At 37.6% G+C, this 12,775-nt stretch overlaps 1 protein-coding gene across 1 annotated transcript in view; it reads left to right on the forward strand.

The window, feature by feature from the left end:
- LOC128860221 (sodium-independent sulfate anion transporter) overlaps positions 1–12,775 on the forward strand; it is a 47,125-nt gene continuing 34,350 nt past the window's right edge. Inside the window, exon 1 of the mRNA XM_054097574.1 lies at positions 1–259. The gene's annotated coding sequence lies outside the window, so the exon portion shown is untranslated. The remainder of the gene's footprint in view (positions 260–12,775) is intronic.

The raw sequence follows: 12,775 nt of genomic DNA on the forward strand, positions 1-12,775 counted from the left end.
CAGGCTTTGACGATGGCTATTGTAAACAGTCGCAGAAGAAAATAAGAGAATACGTTTTAGCTAAATTTTTGGTGTTTGTTTTGCTGGGACGTATTTCTATAGAATAAATAATGAATTATGTGTATAATTTTATGCAACAAAATCTACATTGATAGAAAGTGAATTATTAGGTGATTGCAGGCACTTGTTGTATTGTAGTGCCAACAAAGCGGCAAAAACAATTTGCACACGTATAACAAAAACAAGTGAATATTGAATGGTGAGTGGTTTAGTCACTACAAAGATGTGCGTTAATATAATAAAATAGAAAAAATAAATAATAATAATAAAAGTGAAAATAAAATCTGTGAAATAAAAACTGTTCAGACATAATTGCAGCAATTCTAAGAATAGGACTATTTAATTTAGTGTGCGTATACCTCTTCGACTTCTGGGCAAAATCAATCTGACGCCATAGCAAAGAATTTCTCTGTCTGATTTTTGTTGCTTCCGTTTCCGTCATGATGAACTGATTCTTCGTCAAAAAACTTAGTTGGTAAAAAAAAAAGGATTTTATAGCTACATATTTGTAATTTTAATACAAATATGCTGCGATTATTATCAATACTATTGACCTTCTATATAAAATAATAGTCTATCGCTGATAACAAAATACAGTGATGTAGAAAACAAAGTTCATACTATTTGAGTTGTTATTGGAAATTAGAAAAAACCTAATAAGTGAGAGTTTAATTTGAACTATCCTAGAGGTTGTGCAATACATAACTAAGGAGTTAAGGACTGTAAAATTCTTAAAGTTAAATAAATATAAATAAAAAAAAATTAACATTTATTTGAATGCTGTTATTAGAATTTAGGGGTTATATACAGTTAGAATTTTCAAAAAATCGATTTTTTTATTTTTTTTTTTTAAAGTACATACATATATTTAAGAATACACATAGAAAATTTAATATCGTTTCGGTGAATATTTTCGAAGTTACATGCAAATTTTAAAAGGCGTTTCAGAGTGCATGAAAGTGCTTTTCAAACTTCAAACGCGTTTTTCTCAAAATAATGTTTTCAAAGTCGTTGACCAACATTACTTGAAATCGTATCAACCGATTAGTCTCGAATAACACGAGCTTCTTAAATATATTTTTTAGTAATTAATCGAAGATTTTTTCTCACCGATAAATATTTTTTTTTTATAAACAATTTAAGGCCGAAATTTTGGTCAAAGATCGATTTTTTTTTTTGAGAAACCGCCAAAAATAAATTTATTTTGCTTATTCCTTCGATTAATTACTAGATTTAACATTACGTTAACGAAATCTGTTTGGTTTTTTAATTTCAGAGGATCCAGTTCAGAGACATAGTGGTCTCCGCAAAACGATTTTTTTGAGTGGAGCTCCCTGAGATCAGGTGCAGCTCCTTTCCAAATAAATATTTTTAATAATATATATATATATTATTGGCGCGTACAATTTTTTTGGGTGTTTGGCCGAGCTCCTCCTCCTATTTGTGGTGTGCGTCTTGATGTTGTTCCACAAATGGAGGGACCTACAGTTTCAAGCCAACTCCGAACGGCAAATACTTTTATGAGAAGCTTTTTCTTGGCCGAAATACGCTCGGAGGTTTGCCATTGCCTGCCGAGGGGCGACCGCTATTAGAAAAATGTTATTCTTAATTTTGGTGTTTGAAAGATAGCATAATATTAAGTTTTCTCAGAAAAAATTCTGGAAAACTCGTTATTTTCGGCCTTCTAACTGTATATAATTCCTCAACCCAATCGAAAATGTAAGAGCAATAATTTTCCAAACGGTTTTCAAAAATCGCACACAGTTTGATAGCGCTGTAATCCTTAAAAGTGCGATTAAAGTCAAATTTTCGAAAATTGGTCAAAATATCATATTATAAAAAACTAAATCAAATTGAAGCTTTGACGATTTAACAAGTATTAATCCAAGGAGGATCCAATACAAATTACTGCTACAACAACGACAACTAAGCTCCAAATTTTTGCCATCCTGAAAGTAGCCGAATGGATAATCGAGAGGGGATGGAGCGGGAAACAAATGGGAGTTTTCAGTGACAGTCAGGCTATCCGGAGAACACGAAGCAAACCTCAAAGATTGTTCAAGAATGTAAGAAGAAGCTTAATTCTGTTGCAAGACATAATAGGCTGGTACTTATATGGGTTCCAGGACACTCCGGTGTTTAAGGAAACGAAATTGCTAATGAATTGGCCAACCGTGGATCAGCGGTTCCCACACAAGGACCAGAGCCAATAATCGGAATCAGTGCCGCTGGAATCATGAATTGGATAAGCGATTATGTATTCAATTTACATACAGAGCGGTCTAGAACGCTGCAGAACTGCAAAGTGTTTTATAACAAGTCCGAACAGAAAACTGTCAAACTTTCTACTAAAACTTAGAGCGAAAGCCGTTCGGTTGATGGTCGGTATTATTACAGGACCCAACTCTGACCCCATGAGACCACCATTGGAATCATTGAGGACCCAGTGTGCCTGTCTTGCTTGGAGGAGGCGGATAGCACTGAGCCCTTTCTCTGTGAGTGCCCTCCTTTGCTAGAGCAAGGCTAAGAGTTTTGGGTTCCGATGTTGTGAGAATGAGTAATATTCGTAAACTGGAGGATGTTTACAGATTTGCCAAAGAATCTCCAAAATTCTCACAGGACTAACTACCTTTGTCTCTGTCTCTATTCTTTCCTATCTCGTTCTCTGATAATTTTCTCCTTTCCTCCTTGACTATCTAGCCTCTTTCCAGAGCTCTAAATTCAATGGGCTTTTTAGTCTGAATGTTTTAGGATCCACCAAATCTCTTGGCGCCCCTTGGCTCGACCAAGTCAAATTTCAATTTCAAGCTCCAAATTATAAAGTAACCCCGAGAATTCTATTTGTTTATTTTAAATATAATCCTAATGCCTAAACCGATAATAAAAATCTAGTTGCTCTTATAACTATTCCGTGTGGTGTACTGACTTTATTTTGCACCTCACTATAATTAAATGATAAAGTTTTGTTCTCTTAACACTAGGTGTTAGCTTTCATGATTAACTATCTAAAGCAGATTATAATATTACTTGAGTAATTTGTGATTACAACTTAAAACCGAAATTTTTGTCTACCCATTAGCAGCTCGTTTTCTATTCCATCCTCACTTTTTATCTATATTAATTTTAAATGTAGATTCAAACACTACTTGAATTCAAATCAAATTAAATTCAAAAATTTCTTATGACCACTCGGTCTGTTTTTTATGCTTTCATTTTGTATGTTTATATGTATGTATGTGCGTATGTACATGAGTGCATATTTGCTGTCAGCAAGAAACCAGTTTGCATCACTCTTACCTCGACGCAGAAGCACGCCAAGCCCAATGTCTCAATGTCCATGTTGATGTTTACATCATTTTGTTTTTCGTTGTCACTATTGGCAGCTTTCATCAACAACAATTGCGAAAAATTAAAAGGTTATTGACTTCGTTTTATGGCCGAACGAAAAGTGTAGAAACTATATTAAAAATTCGAGCAAATAGTGTTTTTGATGACTTTTGTTAAAAATAACGTCAAAATATTAAAGAGTAACGATTGTAAAAGTAGTGACATTAAGTTTTATTTAGATTATATGAAAAGATTCCACTTAAAATTATAGTTTGCTCTGAAATTCTTTAAACTAAGCTGCCCTCGCAAGTAGTAAGTAAAACACTTTCAGAAACTGGTAGCACTTCATGCCACGGGAACATCATTTACCAAGTGAGAAACTTATGATCCTTATTAAGAGGGCTCAACATCATGCTATCAAGGGTCCCGGCGGAACTAATATTTCTCGTACGCGCGCACTACAACAACTTTAAATGCAGGATTTTGCATAATGGTAATCTGTCGGAAAACATACCCATCAGTGCTGGCGTATGGCAAGGCTGACTATTGTTTCCTTTATTATTTTTAATTGTCATTGGAAGAGGAAGGTATTTGTTGGAACTTGTATGAACATCTCGAAGACCTTGCCTACGCTGATGATATATGGCTTCTCTACGTCAAACACACCGACATGCAGAACAAAATTGACGATCTGCCCTCAACCACATTGAATGCAGGGCTAAAAATAAATCACGAGAAAACGAAAGCTATGAAAATTCGATCCACTAACAGCCGCCCGCTCCTCTTAAATGGTGATCAAATTCAGAACGTTAACACCTTTACCTACTTGCGTGGTACCATTGCCGCTGAAGACAGTGCGAAATTAGATGTTATCAACAGAATAACGAAAGCGAACGGCGCTGTATGCACAGCTTCGAGCTATCTGGTCTTCGCGCAGCGTCGGCGTACATACAAAATCACGGATCTTTAAGACAAATCAGTACTCTTGTATGGATCGGAAACCTGGCTCACAAATAATTGGATCGAAAACAAAATTCAAAGCTGTGTGAACAAATGTTTACGCAGGATATTGAAGATCTGGTGGCTCAACACCATAAGTAACGACCATCTATACGAGAGGTACAAAATCCAGCCGGTAGCTCACATGATAAAACTGCGAAAGTGGAGGTGGATTGGGCATTCGCTTCGCAAGGACACAAATGAAATCTGCTGTCAAGCACTGAATTGGAATCTAGAAGGTGTTCGCAAGGTTGGCCGTCCAAAAATATCTTGGAGGTGAACTGTCCAGCAAGAAGTTCAAACGTAAGGAAAAACTTGGAACGGAATCAAGCGTCTTGTAAAACAAATAGAATCAGATGGAGGTGTTTTACTGAGGCTCTATGCTCCAGTGGGAGAAACAGGAACCGCTACATAAATTCCTCGAAAGCATAGGTGGCGGAATCTGCTATCCCAGGACAAAAATTTCGGCGCTGATAGGCAATGCCAGCAAACTTAAAGTGTAGGTATGCGACATACCTAAGTTTGCGTCTAGAATTAAATTAGGGTCCAACTATTGCTAAGAGCATGTCGCGGTTTTCCAATAAGGGACAGCCAAGGAGATAGCACTCAAAACTTTATCATCATTTGAAGTAATATTATCTCAAGTTCAAGTCAAGGACGTCAAAGAAAGGGAAGAAGCTGATTTTTAAGCGCGAGATAATCTGGCAACTACTTTAACAGGGCCCGAACTCTTTTTGACGGCGAGAAAACAAGCTCAACAATAAAGAAGAGGTTAGGAGGGATAAGTGAATAAAATATAATAATTGAATTGGCTAAAGGCAATGAAATAACGCCAGACCAGATAGATTAGATTAGATTTGTGGGGGTTGGACAAGTCCAGTCAGTCAGGAGGCCATTGTACTACACCCGGATAGATTTCAGTAGAAAGAATAGAGATAGGAAAAATAAAATGTGGGTGGTAAAACGGAAAAATTAGTTTGAGGTCACTCTTCCACAAATCTCTTGGATTCATTGATGAATCTTAACAGATCCGGAAGAGGAAGAGTATGAACTTTAGCTATACTCAGTATATCGCAACCCAATCTCCTACGTCTGATTCTGGAAAACGCCGGACAGCTACAGAGAAAATGCTCTGCAGTGCGTCATTCTCAAGACAGGATAGGCATATCGGGCTGTCGACGACCCCCATGGCAGCCATATGCTGACCACAGGCGTTGTGTCCTGTGATTACACTCACCATTACTCCCACGTCCTTTCTACTGAGTTATAGGAGAAAGGGCGCTATTTTCCTGTTTGGTTCTTTCACAAAGCACTTGGCTACTCTACACGAGTTCAACCCAGACCAACGTCCTCTATGGGTAGACCTAATGAAGTCGTCAACCCATACTTGAATCGATGCAGAATTGACATCTAGAAAGGGTTCACGGCATAGTGTCATATCTGCAGAGCCTTCATTAGCCAGCTTATCAGCTAACTCGTTCCCTGTAATATCACAATGTCCAGGCACCCAAATAAGACTTACTTTGTTGTGTCTTGCAACACTGTTCAGTTTTGTCTTACATTCACCGACTAACTTCGAAGAGCAGCGTGGGTTAGCAAGGGTTTTAAGTGTAGCTTGACTGTCACTACAAATTCCAATACTGCCACCGCGAACACTTTTTTTCTATTAGCCAGTATGCAAGTTGAAGATGTCATATACTTCCGTAAAGAATACCGTAGCCATCTGTCCTGTGGCATAGGCGACCAAGTCTGGTATAATCTCAAAAGGTAGAAGACCTTATTAAATACCCAAAGAAAAAACTGAAGATGTTTCGAAAAGCAGTCGACCGACGATTCATGTTTTTTTCGACTGTTCTTTGAATGTTCTGCCGAAAAGGCGCAGAGAAATTGTGCCTCCGTGCGGACAAAAAAAGAATCGTTGCCACCTAATGTCCTCTTAAGCTTCGTCACAGCATTGAGCTTGAATGAAGTATTGTGAAGGGAATTGAGTATAGAATAGATCTTCAAGTGAATACATCACATAACGGCTCATGCCATTGTCGTTAAATTATTGTAATTTATTTTTTCCTTAATATTACCATAAGTAAATTTAAAATTTTCTATATTTTACTTTTATTTGCAATAAATACTACTACTACATCACATAATATCTATCTACATATAAATATATCTAGGTTAAACTCTTAGTGCATGTGAAGACGTCTGTCCTAGCAACAACTACTTCCCTTTATGACCCTTATATCTCCTCAACTAATAGGGATAAAGGCCTCTGATCTAACCCCATTGACAAAACTCTTGCGTATAAATAGTAATTAGAAATTTTAAGAGCCAAGGAAGAACTCAGAAGTGAAGAGCGACGGCTACGTGTTGTAAGCTGGTACCAAACTCTGAAACGAAAAAAATAGCTTACTTTCCCTTTTGTCCCAATATGTCCAGAAACTTCAGAAACCCGTAAAAGTTATCTTTTAATCTCATTTCCAGCTCATTCAAGTTTTCACTTCCTAATATTTTTTTGGCGTGTGGTTGATGACTAATACCGAAAAAAAGTCCGATAAACATTAGAATTGTGTTCTTTTTAATTTGCCACTCATTGGGGTTATCTTTGGCAAAATGTTAAAAACAACACAAGAGCTCCGGCATGAATTTTTATTAGTGTGTTTTAAATATAATATACATATCTATGTACAAGTGCCTATATTAATTACTTTATGAACAACGTGTATAACGGGTGTTTTTACGCGTCTGGAACTTTGGATAGAGATATCTGTCAAACTATCAGATGTTTTTTGCATTTCTGCTCAGCGCGCCCTGGCAAAGCTTTGCCCTAAAACAGAGATTACGAATCGTGCAAATTCACTTGCTAGGCACCAAAACTTACAAAGCACTTCGCCCGGGAAGCGCATATTCGTCTGAATGAATAGCTACTAGGAAATAAGATTAATTGATTTGCCTCTACGTTTACTCTTACAGATAATATTCATTAAATGTATAGATATAGAAGGGGCTGAGGGTGAAAATTCGGCAATTCGTCATTCTCATCAGCAAGATTTTGGACTTGGTGTAAGACCCAACGGTCGGCGTAGGCGAATGGGTTGATGCGTGACCACCCGTCCGAAACCCGGACAAGTAACACTAAATAATAGAAAAAGTTGTTCCTAGCAGTCGCAGGTACTGGCAAACCGGCATGAAACTGTAGGTCTCTCTATTTGTGGAAAAAACATCAAGACGCACACCAAAAATTCAAGGAGGAGCTTGGCCAAACAACCAACAAAGGCTGTAAGGGCCTGTTATACACAAATTGGAGGAGGAGCTCGGTCAAACAACCGACAAATGATGTAAAGGAATGGTCCAGAGACTGAAGCCGTAGAATCATTTTCTGCATCGTACCTTAAATGGGTGGAAAATAAACTGGAAAAGGAACAGAATCCTTCTCATGAAACTGTCTTCATCTTTGAGGCCTCTTTCTCTTTAAAAGGGTAAGACAAGGTTAGGTTAGCTTACAATGGTTGCCAAGGAGTGGACACACTTGGCCAAAAAAATGGAATTCATCCTTTGTGATACCATTGTGAAATGAAGTAAGGTCGAGGAAGACCAATAGGACGAAAGGAGCGGACGGAGAGAGGTAGGGGTGGGGTGGTTAGGAGAATGGATATAGTTTATGTGGATTATGAACGATGACTGTGTTGCGGTTTTGTTAACCGTTTTATCTTGATGATGAAGTTTATCAGATTTTTAAAGTCAAGACCTGCTATGTACCTATATCAGCAGGCGTAGCAAAGAAGTAAAAACCAAGAGGCCTAAATCTTAGCACCGCAAGAGACATGTAAGGGGAAGGTGCTGAGATGATTCCACGTCATCCTTAATACAGCTGACACAAAAAGGAGTCGAGGTAATTCCAAGTCTCACAGCAAGCACAGCTCCTGTAAGAATATCCACGAAGTTTGAGAGCTGAGATTTTGTCAGCCTCAGAAGATTGGTCGAGCGCCCCCGATCCACACCTGGGCAGAAAAATTTCGCGACCTTACAAGTTTGAATACTTACCCAGTGCTCGCACTGAGTTGGCGCGAAGCCCATTTTTCCAGGAGCAGACCGGAGGGGGTCAAGGTGATCCCAATCCTCTCCCATCGCGAAGAAATCACCTCACATGCCCCTTGTCTGCCCAGCTCATCTGCCTCAGAGTTTCCCGAAATATCGCTGTGACCAGGAACCCATATAAATTGATATCAAAGAACTCGGATGCAGTGGAGCCAGGAATTCCCTGATGAGTTTCGAATGCACCATCATTGTCTCGAGGGCCCTAATTACCGCCTGGATATGACAGTAAATGTTATATATATAGTAATAGTAATATATTTACCTTCTTAACAGTTATTACGCAAGTAAGTAGCTAATCAGCTGCGTCTTTGATAGCGGCTATCTCTGCTTGGAATATACTGCAGTGGTCTGGTAATCTGAACTTGAGTCTGATGGGAAGCTCCTCGCAAAATACTCCTCCGTCAACTTTGATCCCTTCGTGAGCAAGTTGTTCCGTCGACAGGGGGATGAATCCAAAATTTTTTAGGATACTTGAGTGTCCATAAGCGAGGTCGAGTCCTTATCTCGAACCCCTCATTCTGATTGCAGTACGTGCAGCGGCAATTTTGCCTGCGATGTCTGCAGCTACCACATTTAACATTGCGTTGAGCGCTAGAGTAGGTGTAGTTCGACGCGCCTAACTGATTCCAATGAGTGCAGTCCTTTGAACACTCTCCATCTTCTACAGCGATGTCGTCCTCTATAGTGAGTTCCAGCGGACTATGACTCCATATAACAAAATTGGCTTTAAATGGTATTGTATTATATGGCCAAAATATGATACAATCAATAGGCGAAAGACCCCATCTTTTGGGAATAGCGTCCTCGCACCCATACAGGGCGATTTTGCCTTCCTTATGCTCTCCTCAATGTTGGGCTTCCAATGTTGGGCTGGGTACTTCACCTTGCCAGAAAGCACCAACGGAGCGCCCCCTATTGAGGAAAGTTGAGCTCTGGCTATTTTATATTTCCTCGTGAATAGGACGAGCTCTGTCTTGAGAGGAAAGGTAAGACAAAGTTACCATTTGTATGGAGTGAAAGAAATCCTCAAAGCGAGCCAATCCGAAAAAGCTTGGTGTCGTTTGCATTGAACTACTTTTGTGGGGTTATATCAACTCATTCATCGATTTATCTACGTTCGTCGATTTAGAAACTAACATTCGATGCTTCATAAGAAATAGTCGAGTACCCATATTCTCAAAGTTTTTTATTTACACTGAATGCCATACAAAATATTAGTGAATCAAAGCCAGAATTTTAAGAGTGAGTTTTTTGCTAGAAAAAAAAAGTTCATACCACAAAAAACACCCGTTTTATTATTTCTTTCCTTATTGCACTTCAAAGTTCTGTATCAGCCGCGAAAAATTGTACCACAAACAGTTTTATTGTTATCGCCTACCGCCGCACATTTCTTGTTTGCCGGTATTGCTAATTTTTTAGCCGCTTACACACGCACAGCACCCAGCAGTACGCGCTAGTGACGAAAGCAGACCACGTGCGCTGATTATATGCATGTGTGAGTATACGTATACATTCAGAAATTCAGAATTTTTTTATCTAGACGTCCATTTTCGCAGGACCCTGGAATATGTTAAATATTCGGATTTAAAAAATACAGCGAGCGAAATGATTGTTCAATTAATTTTTTTGGACTTTTATCGGCATTAATAGGTATCTACAGGTAAATTATCATTCTATTAGTTTATTATCAATATTCGATTAAGAAGATCTTTCCAACGATATTTTGGACATCAAATTCTGAATTATTGAAAAATTTATAGCACCAAGAAGTTTTTTTGTGGTGATTGCACTACCACATTTTGGTATGTCCAGCACATACCTGGTTATGATACCCATACACCATTTTTTTAGTAGATAAGTATGCAGATATGACCACCAGCTCTTCCTTTTTGTTGTGAGAAAAATGCATGTCGACATCTATGAACCGTAGAGTCTCATTACATGAAGAAAGAGTGTCTTTACTTTTACTTAGGCAGGCATAATGAATTAAAAACTTTGAAGCTGCTTCTTTCGACATTTTGGTTTTTTGGATTGCAGCAAATGTGGTTTACGTGCCTGTGCGCACCTTAATTTATTCTCATACAAATTCGTAAATTCTTCTTCTTCTTGATTTGCGCGATAACCACTTAAGGGGTGGTCTAGAGATCGAAAATTTAGGATATTTTCAGGATTTTTTTTTACAATAAAAAAATGAAAAACGATATTTAAATTTTTTAGGCTTTTTATTTAACTTCTTTTACATACAAAAAGGAGGAGAATTTTTTTTTTAATTTTAATAATTTAAAAAATGGCACTGAAGTTCACCCTCCCGAAAAATTGGACCTGGACTGTGTTGTCCATTTTGGCTCTTCTATTTATCTGAAACACAAAAGCCACAAAAATTATCAGAAAAAAATCAGTATGACTGTAGCTATGTCCAGTACTCGAATAAAAAAATAAAAAAATTGATAAAATGGCGCGGTTTTGAATTTGACACTCTAAAAATCGTTTTTTTCAGTTTTTTAATGAAAAAAATACGAAATAATAATAGGATTATAGTACGGGCGATAGCCATAGGTGTTGTGAACAACATATTATACGTATTAGACGATTTGGTTGAATGGTTTTTTGTTTTGTAACAACACCAGACCGAAAAAAGTTGTTTCGAGATAAATGAATATAAAGTTTGAGGTACTGGAATGCGCGGACCGCTCTTTATCTAGTTAATTGGCTGTAGAAGCTATAATATTGGGAATTTTTGCATGAAAATTTCACAGTATATTCTTATGATACAATACTTTCGAAATATCGAGAAAACAAAAATAGATTTTTTGAAATTTCTAGACCCCCTAAGCGATTTGACTGAGTTTAATAAAGCGCGCCATTCGTTTCTTTCTCGTAGTAACCGGCGCCAGTTGGAAACACCAAGCGAAGCCAAGTCCTTCTCCACTTGATTTTTCCAACACAGAGGAGGCCCTCCTTTTTCTCTACTGTCATCAGCTGGTACCGCATCGAATATTTTCAGAGCCGGAGGGTTTGTATCCATTCGGATGACATGATCCAGCCAACGTAACCGCTGGATCTTTATTCTCTGCGCTATGTCTATTTCGTCGTAAAGCTCCTGCAGCTCATTGTTCCATCGCCTCCAAAAATCTTCTGCAGAATCTTTTTCTTAAACACTCCAAGTGACGCCTCATCGGATGTTATCATCGTCCAAGATTCTGCGTCATTAGAGTGTTAGTTTTGAGACTTTTTCAAGTCTTGGCGTATTGTAAATTCCTAAATTACAGCACACAAACACTGAAAATATTTGGTTCCAGAATTTTTGGATTCGGTCGTTAATGCGGCTGTGGTCACATTTTATTGAGTGACCACCACAGCAACCACGACTTACAGCAAAAAAAAACGAAAAGTAAATTAAACGCAGTTTTCCAATTTCCTGCATTCACTTTCCCCACCTTGTGATGTATGCTTGATGTTTTTCCTTTGTATGGTTAAATCTACACTCTTAAGTGGTCATTAAAGGGGGATTTACTTTTATAAGAAGCTTTTCCATGCTAGAATTCAAAAGTTTTGCTTTTAGGTCTGTTGATGAAGCAAATAATTTTTAACGATTGCTAGAAATGATCAAGTTTTGGTGTTCATGTATCCAAAAAAAATTGCAAAGCAGGGGAAAGTAAGAGTTCAAAATGACATTTCTTTTTGAGGGGAAGTTGTGCGTTTTAACTGAATAAACTTTTATTAGTAAGAATTCGCAAATTATAAAAACAGCTGCTCGCAATGTAAAAATACACACGAATTAAAATTTACGAATTGAGTAAAAGTTCGAAATTTAAATAAATACGGTGTACGGTAAATATATTTTACAAAAAATTTATAAAGGTTATTTGAAGCCATGTAAATATTAAATGGGAATCGGTCAATGATATAGAGGTATGCATGCATCATACTTCTGAGCCACAGCCTTCAGATACCGTTGCTGCAGTTTCGGAAATACAAATCGAAAGCATTCAAGGTAACTTTTGTGTTTTATGCTTGTACTCGTACTTCTTGGTTATTAACTAATTTGACAATATACCAGGCTATTCAATAAGTTTTGCGGTTCGATAAGAGAGCGCATTGCCACTAGCTTACATTTTTTTTGTTATGTTGGTACACTCTTCATATGAACATATGTGAAGTTTCATTTCAACCTCTCAATTCATTCTTTGATTACAAGCCATTTAGTACCAACGTTTCACAGTAATTTCTACAATGTAAAAAATCAAGTATCGTTTAAAAGCAAAGACAATTTATGAACGAATGTTGAAAGTGT

The sequence above is a fragment of the Anastrepha ludens genome, chromosome 4 (genome assembly GCF_028408465.1).
Source record: "Anastrepha ludens isolate Willacy chromosome 4, idAnaLude1.1, whole genome shotgun sequence".
NCBI classification, from domain to species: Eukaryota; Metazoa; Arthropoda; class Insecta; order Diptera; family Tephritidae; genus Anastrepha; species Anastrepha ludens.